Here is a 23,453-nt window from a genome sequence, read left to right on the forward strand (position 1 = left end):
GTGGTGTTAAAGGTGGTGGGTAGATTAAACTTTTAAGCACTGTTTTTTGTACTGTTTTTCTAATAAATAAAAAATAAAAAAATTTGCTTCTCTGAATCAAAATATGAGTCTGAAAAGACAATACAACACTACCAAAACCAAAAGAGTGTATCAGGAATGGTCACATTAATTTTTGAAAGGTATTCTTTCCTTGGAAATTTTCTGTTGAACGGAGTGCTAAATGAATGTACGTTAAGGCTTAAGTGGCCTAAAAGTCCCAAACAACTAATACATTTTGGCTGTATTTGTTGACCATGCTTAAATGATATTAACCTTTGTTTGTTGATTTGAGATGTTTTGAGTTCGTTGTTTCTGTTAACGTCTTAGCGTTGCGTCGCAGTTTTTTTTTTGAAGGTTTGGGTTCTGCACGGAGAGGGAAAATACCATTAGTGAAAGAACTCAACACCGCAAATTACCAAAAAATAGAAAACGGTGGGAATTGTTATTATAGACACCTTTAAATGTGCATGCTAAAAGAATGTTTTATAACACAACGCAGACAATCCTTAATACTGACCTCTTCTCCCAGGCGATCTGGTAATATGCTCCGCACCCTCTGGTATAACATGAACATCTGCATGTGTCTCCACAAGGTTTTGAGGGGGTATTGTAAACCCCAAATTAGGTTTTTTAAACGTGTACTGACTTGTCCCTTCACCAGCTTCTGTGAAATAGACACACACGTGTATTGATGTGGAGAAAGTACCCATGTGTCTTTAAGACTCACATGGTCGTAAAGCGTTATTCAAAACATTGTCGTAATTACTCACCAGCGTTGGGTTGCGCCGTAACTGGTCTTTTTACAGTTGTTGTTTTCGGTGCTAATGGAAATGAATGGATACACACAGTCACGGCCACATTACGGAATAACTCCCTGGTAATTCCATTATAATAATTCAATATTGCATAGCATACAAATATTATACAACGTTTTGCAACTAAAGGTAACAACACATCAACATGAGACATGCACCGTGACGTTGTAATTTTATCTCACAATAAGCCAGATATACATACCGCTGTAATTCGTGAAGTCCTCGTCTTTGTCTATCAAATTGAGCAGTGTTAAATCTGTAAATAGACTGTCTTCAGACTGTTGAAATTGATCGGTGTGATCCATTCTGACAAGTTAGTCGATAACGCGAGACTGAAAGAATTGGAATCCAACCGAAACTTCGCCTGTTACACCGCTGGTTCTTATACCTTATACTTATGGGAGTTCTTTCCGTGAGGCTTTAAGCAGTCAGCGTGTGTGTGCTTACAACCCTGATGCTTCTGAGACACGGCTTGTGCAGCGTATAAGCAACCTGGCCGAACAAACACTCGGCCACCCGACCGCGGCTGGCTCCGCTCACACCCCGGGATCTTGCGGCCCTCACCAGACTCCCCACGCCGCTGTAACTCCCCGATTCCCTAGGTTTATAATAGAGCGCACTCAACCCCGTGGAAGACATGGTCCCCTTCCAAACCAATACACGCTTTCACACACATAAATCGAGGGATGCGGCGGCTGGGGCTTTTGGACCCTGCGGCTCTGGACCGACCGGCAGGGGAAGGCGGGAGTTCCGACCCTTAACGACACACCATTGGCTCCTGAGGGGGCGGGACATGCACCCATAGCAACCCACCATTGACTGGCAAGGGGGCGGAACATCCACCCACCGCGGACTCCCATTGGCTGAAAAAGGGGGCGTGGCACCTGTCAAAAGTTTGACGAAAGGTGTAGCTTTATACTACTACCACCTTCAAAGAAGTTATACAAAGTGAAATTTAGTGATAAGCATAAAGTTTCAGCCCCATAGTTATCAGTATTTTAGGATAAATCTCTGCTAGCTTCAGTGGTATTGATGCCCAGAGGGGAAACCGACTCGCGGGCAACAGCAACTCTCCCATGAGCTCTCAACCTGTCATCCAAACTAGAATGGGACTCCTTTCAATTAAGCCAACACTTTTTCAATCACGCTCCCAATCTAGTTCTCAGTCTCTTTAATTAAGTGCCTTATTTAAGTCACTCCTGACTAGTGTATTGTTGCTTCATCATTGGAGCCTCAACACTCCTGTGAGTGTTCGCTTCTCTTTTGCTATTAAAGCTACTACTATCTATTCCTCTTTTCTTTTCCTGAGCAACAGTCCAGCAGGATTCTTATTCATCTAAGTTTTTTTTCTAAGTTTTCTAAGTTGTTTTCTTTGACTGTTGTTTTTTTGCCTTTATTTTTATTTTATTTAATTTTTTCTATTGTATTCTTTTATTGTAAGATCACTTCAGTGTGCTTTTACCCTAGTAGAAGTCATTGTCCTGCTGATATGTAAGTTTTATACCTAGTTTACAATTATTAGATGACTCCAAACCTCCAAGAAGAAAAACTTAATAAGTCAGTTGAATGTCAGGTGTATCTCAGTCTCTCTTAAAACATCTCCTGTAGTAAGTAGCCTGTAGAGTATGGATTTTAGAATGGATGTGCCAAAACTATATGTATGTATCTGCATGCCTTTGACACTTCAAAAGTCATAATAACCCTTTTTATTTTGATAAATAAAAATCTTCTAACATTAAAATATATTATTTTAAAATAATAATATTAATACAGATGCAGCCATTCAAAATGGGTGGGGTATTTCGCGGTATACCCCGGTGGGGGTGTCGCATCAAAACGCAGTATCATGGGGTATATCACGTCATTTGACATCATGTTGGAAAGTATCCAGAATCACCTTGTAAAACCGCCAGGAGGAGCCAATAAAGCTTAACCTCTCATGTACAGCATTTGAGCTTTTAAATTTTAACTGTGTATTACAGCATGTTAATCATCAGTCATTAAAAAGTTGGTATATTTTATGAAAGCAAGATTGCTCAGTTGGACAAAAATACACAAACTACCTTTATCAGAAATATTTATGGTTCAAAGCCTTTACCGAAGATATTACTAATAGTATTAATAATGAATGACTTTGGACAAGCTGTAAACTCAAAGTATTACGCTGGTCCACATTCTTTCTAACCGTCATTTTAAATTAAAATACTTTTAGTTTTTTCTTTGACAAACACCACATCATTTCGGAGATCTAACTAACGAGGACAGGACATTAGCTAACCTATACGATAAAGGAATGACTTTTTTTGCTAATTTCTTTAGCACATTTGTACAAGCACTTGGAATCTGTCCAAGACCTACTTTGTCAGGCATTTTCTTTTACTGCAACGGACATAAAAACTCCCTTGCTTTTAACAGAGCGTTTCATAATTTCTAACTACGAAAAGTATTTAAACTGCAACACTTATCATTCAACCAGAGCTTAAAATATCACAAGGATCCTCAAGACCACAGCAAAGACTGTATTAAAAGAATCTCGTATATAAAGAAATTAATAAGATATAATTATATTCGTGTACTGCGACAGGGCTGTGTAGGGCTGTTTCACCTCTCTCTTCAGGTGACTCTATTCAAAAGCCATTTAGCAAAGAGGGGATGAGAAGAGTGACAAACTAGTATACTTTAGATCTTTTTTTCTGAACCGGGGAAAATCTGATCATGTTTCTCTATAACAATAATAAAAAACGTTATTTTACATATCACCTTTAAAAGTGGCATCTCAAAGCAATACAGTAGATGTAAAAACAGTTAAAAGGACCAAGGTAAATACCCCTAACTATGAAAATTATTTAAACTCTGACACTTATCATTCAACCAGAGCTCAAAATATCCTCAAGAGCACAGCAAAGACTGTATTAAAAGATACTTGTATCAGATACATGAGAATCCAGGCTTTTTTATCAACACTTTCTTTTCCGTATACCAGATATTATGGAACCACTTCAGAAGGGTGTCAGCCAGTCAGATTCCAGGAATTGGTACTTTAAAGAAAAAATACACACCGTTATTTCACTTCTCCCTAAACATTTTAAGCATTGAAGTCTTTAACTAACATGTGAAATAGCGTGTAAAAAAGCGATAGTTTTAAGCTTTTCTGCTAATATAATATGGAATCGCGTATCTAAAGAAATTAATAATGATATGATTATATTCGTGTACTGCGACAGGGCTGTGTAGGGCTGTTTCGCCTTTTTCTTCATGTGACTTCCCTAGTAGCCCACTGGTCTATGTGTCTGATTACTAAACCAACAGGTTGTGTGTTCAAATCCAGCTGGTGCTGTGACTTTTCTTTTAACAAACATTTCTTTGAAAATAGAATAGCAATATTATGGACAATTAATTGACTTTCATATTTCTAAATATCACAACATGATCGAATTTAAGTCATTTTTGATAACAATGAATAGTCACCTTCTTCCCCTCTGACAACAGTCCCTGCTTCTGCTTCCTGCTTCTATTGTGTGTGTGTGTGGGGGGGATCCCTTTAGATCTCCCTTCAGATTTAAAAGGTTATTAATCATATCTTCGGTGTCGCATCTTACCAGTGCAGCTGATCTTTTGCTGCCTGGGTCAACTATCACAAAGCTTTAGAGAACTTAACTTTTCTATTATCAACAAATTGTAAATACGACGTTTACATTGGCATTATTAATTTTTCACATGGGTGTATGGAGGCTGGACAGCTTGTTCCCCCCTCCCACCCCTCTCTGTGTACAGTAGAGCCTCCTGTGCTGGCTGGACAGGAGGCTCTACTGTACTCAGAGAGGGGTGGGAGGGGGGGACAAGCTGCACAACCGTGTGGTTGAAGCTGATACCCTGGATTCTCTCCAGACACAGCTGTAGGGGCTCCACCATCCAGGACAGGAGGCTCTACTGTACACAGAGAGGGGCGGGAGGGGGGAACAAGCTACACAGCCGTGTGGTTGAAGCTGATACCCTGGATTCTCTCCAGACACAGCAGTAGGGCTCCACCATCCAGGACAGGAGGCTCTACTGTACACAGAGAGGGGCGGAAGGGGGGGACAACCGATACATACTCTTAGAGTTTGCTTAATAGGGAATATAATATAAAAATATAGTACTAAAAATAAGATACACTCTACAGACATTCACAACAGTGACTGTCAGAAGATAGGACACAACGGCTCAGACACCAGCTGAATGGAAAGGGGCACTTTAATGTTCTGTATAGCTAGTACTAAAGCCAATACTTTAATATTCTTTTCTGTATGTTTAACAATAGTGGGTACTGGCCTAATTCGGCCCTGCACCCGTTGTTAGGTGTTAATGTGTTGTTGTTAAGTGTCAATTTGTACCTGTTTCCCTGAGGTCTGGCTTTTTTTCTGGAAAACCATAACTCTGGTCTTGGCCAGATTGACTGTCAGCGCCCAGGTCTGACAGTGCTGCTGAAGCAGTGCCAGGTTCTGCCGCAGCCTCTGTTCTATGGGCGACAGCAGGACCAGGTCGTCTGCAAAGAGCAGGAACTCAATTTCTGTAATTAATGCAGATCAGTAAATCAAGGAACAAAACAATTATTGCGCCTGGCTCCTCAATGGGCTTGACGTGCTAATGCGTGCTAATGCGTTGGTTTTACAGTCTGGGTGTGGCAAGCCTCTAATGTCTCCCGACTTCGGGAAAAGGAACCTGCCTTTCATTGGAAGACAATGAACACATTCTAGCCGTACATGAGAATAAATACACCAAGGGATTGGGTGAGCTCCCATCACAAAAAACAAACTGCGAGCCTGCACTACAGCGGCCGCAGTACAGTATGGAGACGAAGACCTTTTACGGGAAGAGACGGGGCGCTTCTGCCGCCCCATCTTCCAAAGAGCAAAGGGTAAGCAAATACAGCAGGCTTCATCTGAAATACGCGATTATAGCGCATATTACAAGGTATTATTGCCGTATTGATTTTTACATTCAATTATAAATATTTCTTCGTAGCCTGTTCTTCAAGAAAACACCGCACGGGCGAAACGATCTTCGAAATCTACCACCAGGACAGTAAAAAAGAAAGCGGTAAGACGGAAAAAAAGAAAAGTTTATTTTGACGTCTGTTCCGCGACTGATGAATACTACTGTGTGACTTTATTTCTTACATGAATTATGTTATTTTGCCACAGGCCGTGGGTCTCTGCTCTCGGCCACTGGCCAGGGTGCCAACCTGTAGAAGCACCACCTGTGTGGAGACTTTTCGGCAGCAGCGGGAGCAGTACGACACATTACTGGGGAGGATTGGGAGGCTAGAGACACTCCTGAAAATGCAGAGGAAGGAGACAGTATGTTCCAACAGTCAAACAGTTGAGCAGCTGTCTCCCGATAAGTGCATCTCCGCGCCGCGCAGGTTTCAATGCCTGGATGAAGCTCTGCCCCTCGCAGAGCACACACCGCCTCAGGACACTCCATCCCGGCCTCTCCGCTCACCACCGCGCAGGAATTTGTTGATGCTGTCCCTGCCGTCTATCTCCCCCCAGGAAGCACCGTTTACAGAGCGGAATTCACAGACGCCAGTGGGACGAATAAATCTCTCAGATATCCAACTGTTACCCATCACTCAAGAGATGGAGGGGGGGTTGTACTTGCAGTGCATTGGCATAGAAGGGAAAGCAAGAGCCGACCGCTACTCCGCCCTCGTGTTTCGAAATCTTGTGACTTTATTTACTGGGGGTGGGCCACGTCTGTAAATTTCGATGGGTCCAGAGGCAAAAGTGCCTTGCCTTGCAATCTCCGGGAAACCATTAGTAGCATGGTGAATCGGAGATTCTCAACCCTTACTTCGTGCGACTGGAAAAGAACTCGTGATTGGATCAACGAAATGCTTCGTAGAAGGAGGCGCTCTTTTCCTCTAGTCTAACAGTCTGTCCACAAACAAAACATTCCTGTTAGACAAGAGGAGTTGAAAAAAAACAATTACTTTTGTCAATGAAAACCGGTGTGTGTGTCTCTCTCTGCTGGATGTCTCCCTCTCTCTCTGCTGAATGAATAAAAGCATTTTATTAAAAACGCGTTTGCGTTTGTCTGGTATTTACTTTGGTCCCTTTAAACTGTTTTTCCATCTACTGTATTGCTTTGAGATGCCACTTTTAAAGGTGATATGTAAAATAAAGTTTTTTATTATTGTTATAGAGAAACAAGATCAGATTTTCCCTGGTTCAGATCTAAAGATCTAAAGTGCTACACCTAACTTTCTTAATTCGATGTATTTAAAGCAGTGAACTACTGTAGGTGTAACATAACATTCAGAAATACAATCGAGAATAGTTTTGTGGTGTTTGTTTAAATGAAATGTTCCTAAAACGTATAACGTAACAAAATTAAAGACGATTAAAATCTGTAATCTTTCCACTTGTACTGTATGTCATCGGAAAATACAAGAAGTTTCTGCTTTGTGTAAGGATGGTATCAAAAAGTAATCTTAAGTGGTGAGAAAGCTGTGCTCAATGTATTTAAGGGACTTAAAAGTAAAAGGAGATGCTTCATATTGCTTGACTAATTTTAAAAACTAAGTTATAAATGCAGACGCTCCCTCGGTGCCGCGCCGGGTGTAAATATCAAAATATACATTTGTCCCAGGCAGAGGCCGAAGAGCGCCCGGCTGAGGTGCGTGGGGAAGAGCAGGACAGGAGTGAAAGTGGTCAGGGCGGGGTTTAGGAAGGCGTACAGTCTGGGCAGGTATAGATTACACTTTTCTAAAACGTATTTGAAAAATAAAAACGATTACAATCTAATCCTTCCACGTTTGATCCCAAAATCCCAAGAAAAATAAATCTAAACGGGTAGAACGCTATGCTGAAAGTTTATTAAGATACTTGAAGACAAAAATACTGTATCAATTTATGTTGCATTAGTCTGATTATGATAAAAAAACACATATAATTAAACACGCGTTTGCGATTTAAATCAAAACACGATTTAAATCAAAACAAATGTTTATATTGTAACGCATACTGTTCAGCCTCCATTTCTCTATAAAAATTAACTCTTTTACAAATTTACAATTTGTTGATAATAGAAATGTTAGGTTCTCTAAAGCTTTGTGATAGTTGACCCCCCCAGGCAGCAAAAGATCAGCTGCACTGGTAAGATGCGACACCGAAGATATGATTAATAACCTTTTAAATCTGAAGGGAGATCTGAAGGGATCCCCCCACACACACAATAGAAGCAGAAAGCGGATGCAGGGACCGTTGTCAGAAGGGAAGAAGGCGACTATTCATTGCTATCAAAAATGACTTAGAATCGATCATGTTGTGATATTTTGAAATATAAAAGTCAATTGATTGTCCATAATATTGCTATTCTATTTTTTCTAAGAAATGTTTGTTAAAAGAAAAGTCCAGCACCAGCTGGATTTGAACACACAACCTTGGAGTTGGTAATCAGGCACGTACACCAGTAGGCTACAAGGGAAGTCGCATGAAGAGAGAGGCGAAACAGCCCTACACAGCCCTGTCGCAGTACATGAATATAATCATATCGTTATTAATTTCTTTAGATACGCGATTCCATATTATATTAGCAGAAAAGATTAAAACTATCACTTTTTCACACGCTATTTCACATGTTAGTTAAATACTTCGATGCTTAAAATGTTTAGGGAGAAATGGAATACCGGTGTGTATTTTTCCTTTAAAGTACCGATTCCTGGAATCTGACTGGCTGACACCCTTCTGAAGTGGTTCCATAATATCTGGTATACGGAAAAGAAAGCATTGATAAAAAAGCCTGGATTCTCATGTATCTGATACAAGTATCTTTTAATACAGTCTTTGCTGTGCTCTTGAGGATCCTTGTGATATTTTGAGCTCTAGTTTCATCATTTTCGTAGTTAGAAATTATGAAATGCCCTGTTAAAAGCAAGGGAGTTTTTATGCCCGTTGAAGTAAAAGAAAATGCCTGACAAAGTAGGGCTTGGACAGATTCCAAGTGCTTCCAAGTGCTTGTACAAATGTGCTAAAGAAATTATACTTTGAGTATACAGCTTGTCCAAAGTCATTCATTATTAATACTACTAGTAATATCTTCGGTAAAGGCTTTGAACCATAAATATTTCTGATAAAGGTAGGTTGTGTACTTTTGTCCAACTGAGCAATCTTGCTGTCATAAAATATACCAACTTTTTAATGACTGATGATTAACATGCTGTAATACACAGTTCAAATTTAAAAGCTCAAATGCTGTACATGAGAGGTTAAGCTTTATTGGCTCCTCCTGGCGGTTTTACAAGGTGATGCCGGATACTTTCCGGCATGACGTCAAATGACGCGATTAACCCCGTGATACGGCGTGATACCGCGACACGCCCACCGGGGTATGCCGCGAAATACCTCACCCATTTTGAATGGCTGCATCTGTACATTATGATCTTGGAGGAAATCAGATAGAGAGGACAGCAGAGTGAGTGAGCTGGAGACTCCGGGTCTGAGAGTCTGGACCCAGAGGTCTCTGAGGATGTGTGCCCCATACTCTGGTACCATGATGAGGAGCCGAGTACATCACCACTCCCAATGGAGAGTACTTGCAAGAAATGTGAAAACATTCTCCAGCAGGCTGTGAGGGGTGTGTCTGGAGTGGTGGACACGCCTGTTCATGGGGGGTCACTACCACTGTGATGTCACAGTATCACAGAGAAACATGGTTAGTTTTCTAAATAACCTGGAATCTATATCAATGGTTGTTATGGTCCTCAGTTGGAGAGTTCTTTTTTTCCCTAATTGTTTTCTCCTTTTTCTCTGGGTGCTGCCAATTAATATGTTAAGCAAATGAGGAAGAAGCATTTAAAAGGGGAAAATGAGACTGCAAAAGGGGGAATACTGAGAGATCAGAGATGGTGAATGAGGTTAGTTGAGTGGTGTGTTATAGGGATAGGGGAAAAACATGATGTGTGCTTTTCTTTTATGCTTTTGGTTTGGTTAGTTAGTGTAGATATGAGTAGGACACAGAAGACTTTATTTTGGTACAGCCTCATTGTTAGACATGACCACCTTTCCGGTTCTAGCCTATTTAGTTGTTTTTTTAGTCAGTTAGTTTGTCGGATGGGGGGGGTTCTTTTCTTTGTCTTTCCCCTCTCAATTAGAATACAAATGTGCACCTCTGCCTCCCTGTGTTTTTTTATATAATAAAGTTGATTTGTTTTCTCAAACATAATTGACTCTCTCTCACACATTATAATATTAATTTTAACAGAACTAATGTACAGTACTCTATTGACAATGGAGTCCAACTGTATTAATATTAATGGTATTGATGTGAAATGTACAGAAGGGAACCCAAGTCTAAAGATTTCCCCTGTGACAAACAAAGTCTGAGGCAGAATTCTGGTTCGTATGGACTCGCTCTCTCTTGACCTGCTGTTTTGGACTGAAGTTCAGTTTCCTGACTTGTACAAAGTGGATACAGTCACATGGTCGATTCCTCTGCCAAAGTTTGATTAAGATTGTTTATTGCTTCACATTTTGATTATGTGTTGTTATAGTTATAACCTTGCTTGTTTTTGTTTAAATTGTTTATTTTCTTCAAAAGAGAATGTTGTTTTCCTCAACACATTTACAATAGCAATCAAAATCTCCAGTTCTCTTACTCCAGTGTTGTTAATTTACATTTTGTATTAATTCCACCATGTGAAGAATAACAACCATAGCTATAACTTTAACAAGACACCATAAAATGTGAAGCAATTTCTATTATGGTTAAAAGTCAAAGTCTCACTCATTCTATTTCTCTATTCCAACCATTGTAGCTCCGTGTGTCTCCCTGTTTCCCACTGTCTCCCTTCCTGACAGTTTCTTCTCATCTTTCTTCTTCCTTCTGGAACCCAAAATTTGAAGCAGCTGTTATCTTCATCATTCTCATCCATGGACACTCTGAGATGGATAATGACATGATGTTGTATAGTACTGCTGAGCTGGGTGTTGGAGTAAAAACTTGGAAAGAAAGATGTGGATGAGCTGTGCAAATGTTCAGCTGTGCTCCTGTCTTTTTGTCTGCAGGATGAGGAGCTGTGAACTAACAGAGAGATGTTGTGAAGATCTGGCCTCTGCTCTTCAGTCTCAACACTCCAGTCTGAGAGAGCTGGATCTGAGTGTCAATTACCTGGTGAATTCAGGAGTGAAACTGCTGTCTGCAGCTCTGAGGAATCCCAACTGTAAATTAACAACACTGAAGTAAGTGAACACTAGAGATGTATTATTATTGTTTTATTTAGTTATGTTAAGACACACAGCATTCCGATTTTCACATGCTTCAAATGTAACACCTAGAAAATACAAAACAAAAAGGATTTTTTGTCTAATGTTATACAAGTTCTTGTCTTTGGGCTCTTTGTAAACATATGGTTACTGAGAGGCTGAAAACACAACCTTTCCCATTTTTTAAAATATATACTGTACAGTATATGTTGTTGATTTATAATTCTAAAGGTACTTTTCTTTAAAATTCATAGAGTCCTTACAGATTAGAATACTAGGTCTGTCCAGCTTTAACCAGTTTTTTAGTGATTCTCTCCAGTAACGTGAATTATTGGATGCAGAATTTATGCAGATTTTATGAATTTATGCAGATTTGAGATTCCTCAGTTGCTATGGGAGTGCCAGCCTCCCTTTCCATTTGAATCTTACCCTTATCTCTTATATTCCTCCTTTTTTCTAATATTTTATATACATCTGAAAGAATGTAGCTATGGAAGTGAGTTAGGTTTGAAATATTTATCAATTTGTTTATCTCTCATCTTTGAATCTCTTTTGAATCTGGGGTGCTGTCTGTGTGGAGTTTGTATGTTCTCTCCGTGTTTATGTGGTGTTCCAGTTTTCTCCCACAGTCCACAAATGTGCTGGCAGGTTAATAGACTTCTGGGAAAGCTGGCACTGGTGTGAGTGTATGCCCTTTGATAGACTGGTATCCTTTCCAGGTTTCAGTGCTGCCTTGTGTCCAGTGCTTCCTGGAATAGGCTCTGGGTAACTGTGACCCTGAATTGGATAATTGTTCATTTACAGTGATGTTAATGGATTTCAAATGCTACAATGCATTTATATTAGCCGAGAGTATAAACCTAAGCTCCTGAATAACCATTCCTTATTTAAGTGGTTTAAAGTCAGGGTTCCGTTCTATATGTCTCAAACCCTCAAAATGACTTCACATTACAAATTAATTTCTATGTGTTTAATTTATTAACATTGTAGCAATTTCTTATTTTCATAATACTTTGAGTTATATTAGCAATAAAAGGTAATGTTTTAATACCATAGCAGAGGTCGTCACAGAAAATATTTCATTGGTGTCATTTCCTCTTTCCTCAAAATCAATAATAAGCATTTTAGCTACATCTTCCCCTGTAGTTGTGCCATTCATGTGTCAAAGATAAATGGCTTGAGCAACATACAGAGCCAAAAAAGTTTGGTGCAGTCTTCTTTGCTTTAAAGGCACACACCTTGTGGATGAATTTTCACCTTGAGCGTTTGCCCACCAGCTAACACACCAGCTAACACAGAAGCAAACTGTATACAAAATGTAAGAATAGTGATTACAAACATTAAATATATACTGTACATACTTGCTTTATACTGTTATACTGTACAGTGTATTAAAACACTCTATGTTCACTACACTGCCCACTAAACCTCTTTCCCACAATTTCAAGAAGGGCAAGGTCACATAGATGATTCACAGCTGGATACAATTTGATCTAGCAAAAATTCAGATATTTGTCAACATATTTACTAAAATTATCCATCTCAGTAATCTCACTGTGTTAGTCTCACTGTACGCCCCAGTGCTCACTCAATGTTCACACTCCCAGTAAAATAAAAAAACAGTTTCCCACATTGTCACCTTGCACCAAGGGGAAGAAAAGTGCCCGCGATCATTTTTTTCACTGACAGACCAAGTTGTTTAAAACTCCTTCAAAGGGTGTGATGTGTTAACACAAATTCTGCTTAACAGAGGCGCTTGTAAGAGCAAGGCGACTTTCTGCTCAGTTGAATAAAGCTACAGTACAGACAAAATTTGCAAGCAGTACACGACTTCTCAAAAGGTAGTTTTGTCTCTCGTGCAAATGCAACAAAGGTTTATTTTTTATAATTCCGAAATTTGAACGGTATACCTCAGGGACTCATTATAGTATTGTAGCGAATACGGTTCACGCAGGAAATCAAAATACCCCCCCTCTCCCAGCCGGATATCACCGCCCACTGTTCCAAAGCCGGATGGTTTCAAAGTACATATGAAATATCTTACTCCAGTTATTAATCCAATCCGTTTTTACTTGTCCGGCTATGTATAAAATATAGCCAAAAGTATAGCTGTAAAGGTTAAATTCCAAGCTGAAAACAAGATTCAACTTGTTTTCTCTAACTCTTCAGTTTACAGCTTGTCCATGGTCCTTCATTATTCATATTGTAACAAACGGCAGGCATACAGATGGTACAAGCTCGTTGCAGCGCGGTGACAGAACAGCCCTCTTTCCTCCTCCTTAAAGACTTAAAGAATTTCTTGAAGAAAACCTAAATCACAAAACTATCACTTATAATAATTCATCCAGATACTGTACACTCACGCCACAGCCAACAACAAGCTATAATAGTGGACTATTTTTATATATTTGGCTATGTAAGAAAAAAAGTAATTCTCTGATTGAGCTTTGAACCACCTGGGTGCAGCCCACTACATGACAGTCCATTGCCTATTACCTCTATAAGGACAATAATAGATATATTTTTTAATAAACGAACATCAAATGTTTCCAAAATGTCCCCTTGTGATATTTTAGCTGCTTATTACATGACTCCATATTAATATTACTATCAAGAGGTATTAAATCAGTACAACTTTTATGAAATTCAAATATTTTAAACATTTACTTAAAAAGTGGTTTTTAACTATCTAAACCATTTCTTACAGTATTTTAAAGTCACACAATGTTTGAGTTAGGCAGGAACACGTCATTTTATCTTATTTTTTCTTTAATTTTTAAAAATAAAAAAATCGTTTGCCCGTCATGATGATAGGCTGTTCTCCACTGTTCGACTGCAGTTGTAAAAAAAAATCATTCCCCCCTCCCTTGTTTTACTGAAAGATTTCCATTAAGCTTAAAAAAAAACAAATGTCAAAATGCCCAAAATATGTTTTCACAATATTTTAGCTACTTAGTTACACGACTCCATATTAATACTACTACCAAGTGGAATTAAATCAGTACAACTTTTTTTTACAGTAACATCAAGTGGTGTTCTTACTACTAATTCTTAGAAAAGGATAAAACGTTATAACTTTTTATGAAGTGCAGAATATAAACTTAATAATGTTAGAACAAACACGTTAAAACTAGAACCCATGTAAATTACCAAGTTAAATAATTAAATATTAAAATATTTACAATGAAGGTGGAAGGTTGTGTACTTTTGTCCAACTGAGCAATCTTGCTTTCATAAAATATACCAACTTTTTGTTAATGATTAACATGCTGTAATACACAGTTTAAAATAATTAAAAATCTAAAGAGTATACAACTTAAATTCTTAACTCAAAAAAGAGTCCCTCAGCAGTGACTGAGATTCGCAATTGGGCATTTTCTGGCGACAGCTCAAATGCTATACATGAAATGTTAAGCTTTTTTAGCTCCACCTGGCAGTTTTACAAGGTGCTTCCAGATACAATTATCATATTTCAGTTTGCATGCGGAATGATGCACCATGCCCACTGTGTTTTGACGCAGCGTACTCGGCGCATTTTGAATGGCTGGATCTGTATATTAAAGGGGAACTGCGATGCTCTTTTTACATTTTTGGAATATAATGAATCTGCAATGATGAGTGCATTTCAAATCATAAGGAAACTAAGACGTACAAGATAACATGTATCATTATAATCTCCAATTTACATCACAAAACAGATGAAGTGTCAATGTATGTGTAGTGCCATATTGCCATCATTGTCTGTGATTCAGATTGAGGCATGCTCTAGGCCAAGTCAATTTTGCTACTATGTTAATTCTAAATAATTTCATGAAACCGATACATACAAGACAACATGATTTAGTTTCTTTTAAGTTTTGCAAAAAAAGAAACCTGACAACCAACTAAAACACACTCATTTTTATTTTCATTTCTTGTTCACTTGCAGCAACTAGTGAGCAGGAAGGGCAGGGTTTATGGCACAATTTGCACAAAATCTTGCTCTTGCCCTTGGTGAGACCAGCTGATTCTCATCTGCCTTCGACAACATGGCAACCATGCAGTACTTCCACAGAGTTCATGATTGTGTAATTAATTTTAAATTAGACATTTTGAGATACTATCAGTTTATTTTGTTACGGATATTTAAAACCCAGTCTAAGAATTTGGGACTGCAGTTCCCCTTTTAGATGATGTGGATCAATATTGCAGGTGGGATCATGATTTTGATTGGGAGCAAGTGGGATTTAGTTCAAGACAGGGCATCACATTCAGACACATCTTTCTAAAGTCCTCCTCATCTCAGTGTGTCTCACCTTGCCCGGTAATAAAACTGTGATGAGAAATATAAGATACTTGATCTTGTAAGAAAAGCTTCCCCTCTCATTTCCTTGTCTGACATGTTTAATCCTGCTCCTCACTCTCTTGCTCATCTTTTATTTTGTCCCTTTCTTTCTTTTGTCTGTTGTCCATCTGGCTCAATCATTCTCTGACAGTATCTGCCAAACATAACAACAAATAAACATAATCTGCCAGGTGTTTGTCCATTTATTTCTATCTAATGTTTTATCATTTTGTTTGATGATTCCAGTGTTTGCTAATCCAACTAATTTGGTATGAAGAGATCATTGGTATAAATTAAGTAGAGCAGTGGTCCTAGTACAGATCTCTGTGGTACTCCAATTATTAAATCACCGCAGTTTAACTCATATCTTATCTCCTTTTTCTATTTATTGAATAATTCTCAATAAAAAACACACATTCTCTTTGCCTGTAATTTGAGAATTAATATTTTATATTGAACTTTATTAAAAATCTTCTGAAAATGTAAATACACAGTATCACACAGCCAGAGGGTGCTCCTTCTCTGTCCTGTCCCTAGTTTCCGGTCTGCTGTCCTTCCTGTCCCTCTCTTTCCCTTGGGCTATATATTTCCGGGTCTTGCACTCTGTCCTCGCTCAGCATTGACGTTCGGATGTCCTGAGACCTGCCTAGCACCAGGGCGCCCCACGTCCGCTCCCTGAGGGCATAGGTTTCTATACGGCATTCCTGAACTCTTTACACTAATGAGCCCGGGCCTTTTTCCCGTCTTGCCGCTACGCATATGGGTCTTTTTCCGCTCTCCTGCTCCCAACGGTTAGTCCCTTTGGACATCCGTGACAGCCAGTATGTCTGGACTATGAGAGGAAATCAGATCACCTGAGGAAACCCATGATTTGCATAAATTAATTTTGAAAACCACTGAGACATCTGGTGCTCCTGGGTTATTTCTGAAAAAAGATACAAAAAGCATGCTAACCAGTGTGCCAGCCTATTCTTTAGGTAATGCAATTATATTTTATAAACAGTAAAATTGTTCAACATTGTTATTAATGATTGTTTAGTTAGAAAAATATTTCAAATTATATTTTAACCTATTATATTTTACCCTCATTTTTCTTTATTGTTAAATTTGGAATTTTACTTATTTTCTGAGAATCAAATTAAATGTAATTTGAACAAAGTCCTGTAAATTATTTTTAAGGGCAACAATTTATCACAGTAATATTGTTCATTTTAAAAGTTGATTACTAATACGTTATACTAACACCTGCCTTTCTTATTTAGATGTCTATTAAATATTGTGACATAAAATTCAGAAATACAATCAAGAATCACTTGTGGTATTTGTACTTTTATAAAATGTATTAAAAATCTTAAAATTGATTAAAATGTATAATTTTGCCATGTGTAATGTCACGAGGAAGTACAATAAGCACCTGATTTGTTTAACGACAGTCTAAAAAAAATAACTGGTGAAAAATGCCAATTAAAAATGTTGAAGTTAAAAGAAATGATTTTCATTGCTTGAATAATTTTAGGCAGATGCGCTCGGTGCTGTAAGTGCTCAAGCCTGCAGATGGCTCATTCTGTCTTGCTGAGCTCCATGCCTCCTCTTTCTTTCAGTGCCGCCTCTTCTCTGACGGAGCTCAGTGGGCGGTGCGCTATTTTCTCAGTGACCTGCTGATTTGCTTCACACCACAAGAAGACAGGAGAGCGGGATTTTTCCCATGCGAAATGCGTGTTGTGTTTACAAAATTAAAGTGTTTAAAAATTAGAAAAAAAAATTACATCATACACAAAGATTCTAGGCTGAAGAAGACGAAAAATCACCTGTCACATAAAAAGTGTTTTTTATAGCTCTTAAAGTCATGCAATGTCTGAGTTAGAAAGGGACATGTCATTGTATTTTATTTTTGATTTTCTTTAAAAAAATAAAAGCATCAGTTGCCCATCCTGACGTACAATATTACAGTATGTTACATTTTTTACATTTTTGAGAGACTTCAGAACACTTCCACTAATGCAAAAAAAAAATGTAGCTATTGAGCACAGAACATCTTTCTTCCATCAAAAGAATTTCATATGTAGTTTATTGTTATCGGAGTAAAAACAAAATACAGAAAGTTTCTCAAATTAAACACAAACAGAGATTGTGTTATTCTGCTTTATATGGTCAGGTGTTTTGCATACATGCAGTAGTTTTTGAATAGTAATTTTTGCGTTATGAACTCGCTACACCTGGGGTCCGCTTTATTCAAATAAAGGTTTATAAAAATGCAAACAAGGTACCTGATATTGTAAAAGTTGTAAACATTTTCAAAAACCATGATCTTTAAAATGCCTGTGGTTTGATGGCTCTATGTCATTTGTTTGCAAAGTTAATAATAATAATAATATCATTTTATTAACCTTTTACAATTTCTTGCATTAGGAATTGTCTTTTTACATACCCAAGCTTGCTCTCCATGAGACACACCAACACACACAGATAGGGAGAGAGCCTGGGGTCAGAGCACAGGGTCTGCCATTGTACGGCGCCCCTGGAGCAGTTGGGGTTAAGGGCCTTGCTCAGGGGCCCAATGGAGTAGGATTCCTCTGCCAGCTGCAGGACACAAAAACCAGCAACCTTCTAGCCACAGGTGCCGATCCTTAGCCACAGAGCCACCGCTCCACCCCGTTTTACAGCTGTAGCATTGTGTCTCATAAATAAGCGTTGAAATAAGAAAGCGTAGGTTATGAAAACTGGAGAAAACAAATAACCCTGAAAAAAATACAAGAACTTTGAAATTATTCTTTATTATTAATAATAAATTATTATTGTTAATAATGATCAGATATGTTATTATAGTTCAGTTTCAGTGGTCTTTTTAATACCACTTTGTTATTCTCAATTATAATTATAATACATATAATTTCATTTTAATGCTTGTTGTAAAGGCTTGTTTTAAATTGCCCCAATGGAAGAATAAAGTATTTTGAATTGAACTGAATTAAACCAGTTGAACTGTTTTATTCTCCCACTTTTGACAGTTTTTACCTTTGCTCATTCATGTTTTTATTAATATCATTTAACATTGAACAAATGACTCTTTGTGAGTCAGTATAGTGTACACAATATTTAGGATTTTCTTTTTTAAAAGGGAGTTTGTTTGTTTGTTTGTTAAAAGAAAAACTTGTACCCTAAGCAAGAATCAAACACAGACTTCTGGGGGGAAGAGGAGCTCTCCAAACCCATTGGTTCAACACACCACTTGGAAAGACAGCTGAAGCAGACAGGTCAGAATGTTTCCAAAGTAATCACAAGTCAATAAGTCGATGCAGATTTTTACAAAGAATGTGGAATACAGTAATACTACCAGCTATATAAATATATTGTATTTAGATCCTAAATTAATATTGTTATTAATGTCTTTTGATGTGTGATTCCATTTTATATTAAGCAGATTCTAAAAAGTACATTTTTTATTGAAATAACGACAGCAAGTATTCATAGAACAGGTTAAAACATTATAGCTTTTTATGACAGGCCTTCTGCACAGCACCTTGGTAACAGGAAGTGATGCAGCATATGGTCACATGACCACTCCCAGGAGGCTGGTGACAACTGATGTTTTTTTTTGTTGTTGTTGTTGATTTGTGTGTGACAATTCAAATGGGATGCACATGACAGTTTTTATATAAAAAAATATAGGCTCCACAGCTCCTGGTTTATCATGGAACAACCCATCAGTCTGGGGTTCCTGATTGATTCGCTGACAGTGGGTCTGGAACAGCCTTTCCACTGACAATCACTGGAGCCAAAGCTGAAGATGCAGGAGATTATTACTGTCAGTAGAGATGTAGCTACCCTTTCACAGTGATACACATCTGTACAAAAATCTCTACAGGAGCTCAGCAGGATCCGCAGAGGTCTGATACTGAGAACAGGTGCTGAGCTGCAACAATTGAACTCAACAGAGATGGGTTTGTACATTATTTATATACTGTATGTATTGTGTACTAAACACACAGAAGGAATGTGTAGATACTCTTATGTTATTAAACCTAAAAGGCTATGAAATTTTTGAGTTTCTTAATCATTTATAAATATTGAGTTATGAAGACATAGGAAAAATGTGTACATTTATGTAAGTATTAAACTTAATAGGCTATGAAACAGAAAATTACAAATACAGTCTATTAACATATCATATCATATTAAAATATATCATTGTTTTCATAACTAAATTTCCTTTTTTTCTATATTGTGATATTTATTCATTATTATTATTTCAAATATAATACAATCCACTAAAGATCTAAAGACTGCTTCTGCTTCTGTTAAAGCAGAAGAATTGGTATCTAAATGTCATGTGAGACACTGGGGATCTGGATGTTGTTCATTCAGATATGTTGATCATCAAATAGAATCACAACAAAAACTGCAGTTATGAATATTGACCACAAGAGGGAGACAGAACAGGTCATCACTGTCTCCACTGTAGTCATAATCAAAATTGTAACATTTCATTCTGACTAAACCCTAGTTGAAAGTAACTCCATGCAGTTTCTGCAAAATTTGACACTGTAAAAAACACTATCCTTTACCTTCCAGGTGAGCTCTCGGTAGCTTCTAGGTGCTGTCAGTGTACAATGTAATAGGCTATCCATACACTCAAATTTTCATTGGTATGTTATAATTATGAGATAATTGACTATCTTGTAATAATGAGATAATTTACTATCTCACAGTTAGAAGATAATTATTTTGGAATTTACAAAATACTACATTATATGATTTTTTTTCCTTTATGTGAGCAATGTGCTCCCATAGTTTCCTCCCTCTATCAAAGTCTTTAAGCACATATATTGGGGCAGCTGCCAATCAACACTGATTGAACGACACACTATTGACCCAGGCGCCTCTCAGTTTCCACACAATAAGAGCTGGTGTGTTGAAGTGTGTGGTGTTGCAGAAGAGGAAACAAAGGAGTGACAGAGCTCCACCACACCTGCAAACCTGGAAAACCACATACTGCAGTTCTCAAACAACCTTGAAACACCTTTGTATTCTCTAGAACCTTGGTTCTCAAACTGTGGTACGCGTACCACTGCTGGTACACGGAGAACCCCCAGTTGCTATGCCAGATGACCGTGGAAATTTGTTGTGTGCACTGAAAACCTGAGACGGGTTTTCATATTTTGCATTTTAATAAAATGTGTCAAATATGCAGCCTACATACTATGATACAGCACATGCTAATACTTGAGTGGACACAAGAGCTACTATGGAATTCTATAACATTGTATAGTAATGCGTGCTATGAATGTAAGTGACCAATTGTATTTAAAAAAGTTATCTTCAGCAAATAGGGAGGTAGGAGAATGTGCATGGTTTTGGAACACTGGCAATCTTGTGAGCACAGAAAAGCATGATAGATAGAAAAACATTTAAGGACTGTTCTAGGTTAATTTGAAAAAAAATACACCAAACGTCTTTGTGTTTCGCTCCCATGCGCATGAAATAAAAACTTATTTTAACTTCTGAGATGGACTCCTGAAATGGAAATGGGGGAAAATGCAAGCTTGAGGATTGCTAAAGCAGATATGCCCCACACTATTTGTGAAGAACTTTGTTTACCGTTGGTAAAAGAGCTGACACGTATTATATGTAGAGAACAAGCTGCTAAACAACTCGACCTGCTGCCATTTTGAATGACACAGTCACTCGTAGAATTATTGATATGGCATAAAGTATGCTGATAGAGTGCGTTAAGATGAGCAGATGCTATTCACTGCAATTAGATGAGTCTGTAGATGTCGTTTAGTTGGCCAATTGCTCGTTTTATGTTAGATACGAGTTTGATGGCAAAAAATTCATTCAGAAGCTGAAATATGTGCTCTCCTGCAGTTCCTGTTGGTACAAGAAACAAAACGTCCTCATGGGACACCATGAGGACGTTTTGTTTCTTGTACCAACAGGAACTGCAGGAGAGCACATATTTCAGCTTCTGAATGAATTTTTTCAAAGAGAATGGCATCGACTGGAAAAAATGTGTCGGAGTTTGTACAGATGGTGCTAGAGCGATAACAGGCAGACACAGCTGTGTAGTTGCACAAATTAGAGAGGTTGCTCCAGATATGAAGGGGACGCACTGCAGCATCCACCGCTAGGCCTTGCCCGTCAAGAAAATGCCTGAGGATTTAAAATCTGTTAGACTCTGTTGTCAAATTTGTGAATTGTATCAAGGCTCAACCAATGAAGTCTGCTTTGCTCACCTAAACAGGCTCACCCCTCTCACTGAAATGGTAAGTGCTCAGTGCTATATTTATTACAGATGCAGCCATTCAAAGTGTGCGGCACAGACACGTACCAGAGGTAATTGGCTACGGCCTCGCGCATTGTGACGCGCGATGATGCAAAATACCGGGGTACGTGATTGGTTGGTTGTAGAAAGGGTTGACCGACAGGAGCACTTGTGGTCCATTGGTCAGTTGTAGAAAGATTTAAATGACTTTAATGTGTTTTAGTATTGAATATTTATATGGAATTCTACCACTGAAGGGAAATCTTAGTAGCTGACCATAAAAAGAATAGGAGAATACTGTAACGTGTGTGAAGGCCATAAACGATATTAATTTTGGAACATAAACATACAGTATATGGTTGGTCTCGGTACTTTAAAGAAAAAATACACACCAGTATTCCATTTCTCCCTAAACATTTTAAGCATCGAAGTCTTTAACCAACGTGATACCGGAGTCAACAAGCATACTTTTAGAATTTGAGTAAAAGGCAATATATATGGAATCGCGTATCTAAAGAAATTAATAACGATATAATTATATTCATGTACTGCAACACAAGAATAGTACACGCTGTACGATGTCTGTTGATAATGTTTCTGTAGGGCTTTTTCAACCCTCCTCATGTGACTTTGCCAGTGGTGCTGTGGGTTAGCTTCCTGACTCACACATCACACGGTGGGTGTTCAAATCCAGCTGGAGCCGTGGCTCTTTTTTAACAAACATTTCTTTGAAAAAATAAAACTTTTCCCTGGCTCAGAGATTAAATGAAACTTCACTCACACCAAACAAATTTATATTTCTAAATATCACAACATGATCTAATTTAAGTCATTTTAATAACAATGAATAGTCACCTATGCGTTACAATATAAACATTTATATTGATTTAAATCACGTTTTGATTTAAATCGCAAACACGTGTTTAAATATATGTGTTTTTTGATTCACAATCAGACAAATGCAACATAAATTGATATATTTGTCTTCTAAGTATCTTAATAAACTTTCAGCATAGCTTTCTCCCCGTTTAGATTTATTTTTCTTGGGATCTTGGGATCAAACGTGGAAAGATTAGATTGTAATCGTTTTTATTTTTTAATACATTTTAGAAAAGTGTAATCTATACTAAAAAGCTGTACACCACCTGCTATAAAGATACATATTGTAATACTTTCGGGTTCGGATAGTACAGACACAAGAACTCAAACTTGCGGAGTTAAAGCAAGTTAAAGCCTTGATTTTATATATCACCTTTAAATATATGTGGTTTTTTATTCACAATCAGACAAATGCAACATAAATTGATATCTTTGTCTTCTAAGTATCTTAATAAAGTTTCAGCATAGCTTTCTCCCCGTTTAGATTTATTTTTCTTGGGATCTTGGGATCAAACGTGGAAAGATTAGATTGTAATAGATTGTTAAAGCAAGTTAAAACCTTGATTTTATATATCACCTTTAAAAGTGACATCTCAAAGCAATACAGTAGATGTAAAAACAGTTAAAAGGACCACAGATTACAAAGTAAATACCCAGCACTGATTGTATCCATCTGTCATGCTAATAAAGCACCTTGAATTGAATTGAATTGAGAGAGAGAGCGGGGGAGGGTGAGCGAGAGAGCACAGCCGGGACAGGCAAATAAGATACACTCCACAGACATTCACAACAGCGACATATCATAAAACTTTTGCACATATTGTTAAATTATTACTTGTTTTTCAGGAAGTTAAAAAAAACACTTGAATTTCTTATTTTTTTAT

Source organism: Atractosteus spatula, chromosome 24, assembly GCF_055471065.1.
Source record: "Atractosteus spatula isolate fAtrSpa1 chromosome 24, fAtrSpa1.hap1, whole genome shotgun sequence".
NCBI lineage: Eukaryota > Metazoa > Chordata > Actinopteri > Semionotiformes > Lepisosteidae > Atractosteus > Atractosteus spatula.